The following is a 3923-nucleotide window of genomic DNA, read 5'->3' on the forward strand; positions in this document are numbered from 1 at the left end:
CTCCTGTGTGTGTGTGTCCTCCTGTGTGCGTGTCCTCCTGTGTGCATATCCTCCTGTGTGCGTGTCCTCCTGTGTGCGTGTCCCCCTGTGTGCATATCCTCCTGTGTGCATATCCTCCTGTGTGCGTGTCCTCCTGTGTGCGTGTCCTCCTGTGTGCATATCCTCCTGTGTGCGTGTCCTCCTGTGTGCGTGTCCCCCTGTGTGAGTGTCCCCCTGTGTGCGTGTCCACCTGTGTGCGTGTCCCCCTGTGTGCGTGTCCCCCTGTGTGCGTGTCCACCTGTGTGTGTGTCCTCCTGTGTGCGTGTCCCCCTGTGTGCATATCCTCCTGTGTGTGTGTGTCCTCCTGTGTGCGTGTCCTCCTGTGTGCGTGTCCCCCTGTGTGTGTGTCCTCCTGTGTGCATATCCTCCTGTGTGTGTCCTCCTGTGTGCATATCCTCCTGTGTGTGTGTGTCCTCCTGTGTGCGTGTCCTCCTGTGTGCGTGTCCTCCTGTGTGCGTGTCCTCCTGTGTGCATATCCTCCTGTGTGCGTGTCCTCCTGTGTGCGTGTCCTCCTGTGTGCATATCCTCCTGTGTGTGTGTCCTCCTGTGTGCGTGTCCTCCTGTGTGCATATCCTCCTGTGTGCGTGTCCCCCTGTGTGCATATCCTCCTGTGTGTGTGTGTCCTCCTGTGTGCATATCCTCCTGTGTGTGTGTGTCCTCCTGTGTGCGTGTCCCCCTGTGTGCATATCCTCCTGTGTGTGTGTGTCCTCCTGTGTGCATATCCTCCTGTGTGTGTGTGTCCTCCTGTGTGCGTGTCCCCCTGTGTGCATATCCTCCTGTGTGTGTGTGTCCTCCTGTGTGCGTGTCCCCCTGTGTCCGTGTCCTCCTGTGTGCATATCCTCCTGTGTGAGTGTCCCCGTTTATATTTTTTAAATTACAAAAGTAAAAAAAAAATACACCTAGCAGAGGATGGTTTCAATCCATCGACCTCTGGGTTATGGGCCCAGCACGCTTCCGCTGCGCAACTCTGCTACTTAGTTGCTATGGGAACCTTTTGGATCCTATGTAACGTGTCAGTTGCAGCTAGTCAATGACGGTTGGTGGGTGGGTTCTGCACTCCCATAATGCTTTGCGGCTCAGCTGCTAATTTGCATAAATTAGCATACGGTGTTTTGCTTCAATATATGCTTTCATGCTGCTTATTTCCATTTAATTAAATACATTTTTCAATTCACAGACATTATTTATCAGGAAAAAGGGTCATTACAGAATTAGTTTGGAATATATAAAGTAAAATATGGATATTTGATATTTAATATTTAATATTTAATACTCTCCCTAATGTCATCAGTTCATCATATGAGAAGTTTATATAATGTAGAAGGTAACATGTATCTTGTCCTCAGCTGGTATTGGCAGGACACATACTTAAAGCGGAGGTCCACCCTAAAATGGACCTCCGCTCATCCCCCCCTCCGGCGCCACAATCGGCACCCTTCACGGGGGAGGGGGGTGCAGTTACCTGGATAATCCAGGTAACTGCACCCACTTCCGGGCTAGCTCTCTGCGGAAAGGGGCGTACGTTACGCCCCTTTCCACAAGCGCCCGCCCCCTTCAGCAAGTGCCCCACTGCCTGCTGGGAAAGACACAGCTCCCAGAGGCAGCGGGGACCGTCCGGATTGCGCCGCGCGTCTCGCGCATGCGCAGTAGGGAACCGGGAAATGAAGCCGAAAGGCTCCATTTCCTGATTCCCATACCCAAGATGGCGGCGGCACGAGCGATCGGGTGCCGACATCGCGGGCGCGCTGGTCAGGCAAGTGTCACTATTTAAAAGTCAGCAGCTGCAGTATTTGTAGCTGCTGGCTTTTAAAAAAAAAAAAAAAAAACGCGGAGTCCCGGTGGACTCCCGCTTTAAAGTGGAACGATACAGAGAAGATTAGCATGTGCCCTGCGCAAGGATGACACGCATAATCGTGAAGCGAACCACATTTTCTTGCACCAAATAACAGTAGTTATAATTACTTCCCTCTTCTTATGAGCTATAATATATACACACATTTATATTATAACATGCATGTTATTATATCGCTGGGGACATAAAGCAAGCCATACGCTAGTAGGTTTTTTCATACGAATGTTCGTACAAACATTCTCAGTACGTTCGATGACCGATGTTGTTAAACATTTCCTTTTCTTTTAGCATTTGATTTTCTAAATTGAAAAATTTGAAACTAAATATTCTAATGGCGTATGACCAGTTTTTGGTTTCACGCACGCGGCCGTATGTGGAACGCACCACACGGCAGAATGCGCCATATCTCAGTTTGGAGCATACACCCAAAATGGCGCACAGCCTCATCTATTTCATCTCATTGGGCGCTGAGTCCCTGCAGAGTGACTACGCAGGCTCTGTGCATGAAGCCTTAAAAGTCGCATTGGAGGTTCCCATTACATCAGAAGTCCTCCCATCACATTCCGATGTAATGAGGGGGGAGGGGGCTCTTATGTGATGGGAGGACTTCTGATGTCATGAGAGTGCCTCCGATGTAATGAGGGGGGAGGGGACTCTTATGTGATGGGAGGACTTCTGATGTAATGGGAACCTCCAATGCGACTTTTAAGGCTTCATACACAGAGCCTGCGTAGTCACTCTGCAGGGACTCAGCGCCCAATGAGATGAAATAGATGACGCTGTGCGCCATTTTGGGTGTATGCTCCAAACACAGATATGGCGCATTCTGCCGTGTGGTGCGTTCCACATACGGCCGCGTGCGTGAAACCAAAAACTGGTCAGACACCATTAGAATTTAGTTTCACATTTTTCCATTTAGAAAATCAAATGCTAAAAGAAAAGGAAATGTTTAACAACATTGGTCATCGAACGTACTGAGAATGTTTGTACGAACATTCGTATGAAAAAACCTACTAGCGTATGGCCTGCTTTATGTCCCCAGAGATATAATAACATGCATGATTTATATATATATATATATATATATATATATATATATATATATACACATATATACATACACACATATATATATATATATATATATATATATATATATATATATATATATATATATATATATATATATATATATATATATATATATATATATATATATAGTGTATATATGGATGTATGGGAGTGCAGAACCCGCCCACCAACCGTCATTGAATAGCCGCAACTGACACATATACGCGTTACACAAAAACCAAAAAGAGCTCCCAGAGAGCTGTATAGCTGAATGGCGCAGCGGAAGCGCGCCAGGCCCGTAACCAAGAGGTTGATGGATCGAAACCATCCTCTGCCAGGTGTATTTTTTTTTACTTTTGCGATATAAATAAAATAAAAATATATATATATATATATATATTTTTTTTTTTCTTTTTTAATATAAACTGTTAATTGGAGGTTTTAAAAAAAAAAAATGAAATTAAAGATACATTTTATTCCATTGTTTTTTAATAATATTTTAAACCCATTTAATGAATCTTTTTTAAGCAAGTCATTATTGCAACCTCCCTATCATCAGATTATTGGTGTTCATATCCTCTGTACAAAAACAATTAGTACTGTCTGTGATACTTTATTTATTTTCATTTTTTTTTTTTTTTCACAAATGTTGGTCCTTTTCATTTGGCACAAAAAATTCAACCCCCCCCCCCCCCTTGGTGATTAACCACCTCAATACAGGACACTTAAACCCCCTTCCTTCCCAGACCAATTTTCAGCTTTCAGTGCTCTCTTACTTTGAATGACAATTACTCAGTCATGCTACACTGTAACCAAATGAATTTTTTATCATTTTGTTCACACAAATAGAGCTTTCTTTTGGTGGTATTTATTCACCACTAGGGATGAGCCGAACACCCCCCGGTTCGGTTCGCACCAGAACTTGCGAACGACCCCCGCGTTCGGTACGAACGTTAGAACC

At 44.9% G+C, this 3923-nt stretch overlaps 1 non-coding gene across 1 annotated transcript; it reads left to right on the forward strand.

Annotated features, from left to right (window-relative positions):
- The first annotated feature begins 1870 nt into the window (after positions 1-1870).
- On the forward strand, positions 1871-1972 carry LOC143950482 (U6 spliceosomal RNA). The gene has a single exon (XR_013265851.1). It is a non-coding gene; the product is annotated as a U6 spliceosomal RNA (small nuclear RNA).
- Positions 1973-3923: the final 1951 nt, after the last annotated feature.

This window comes from Lithobates pipiens, unplaced genomic scaffold (genome assembly GCF_037356315.1).
Source record: "Lithobates pipiens isolate NorthernLeopardFrog02 unplaced genomic scaffold, aLitPip1_a1.2 Scaffold_30, whole genome shotgun sequence".
NCBI lineage: Eukaryota > Metazoa > Chordata > Amphibia > Anura > Ranidae > Lithobates > Lithobates pipiens.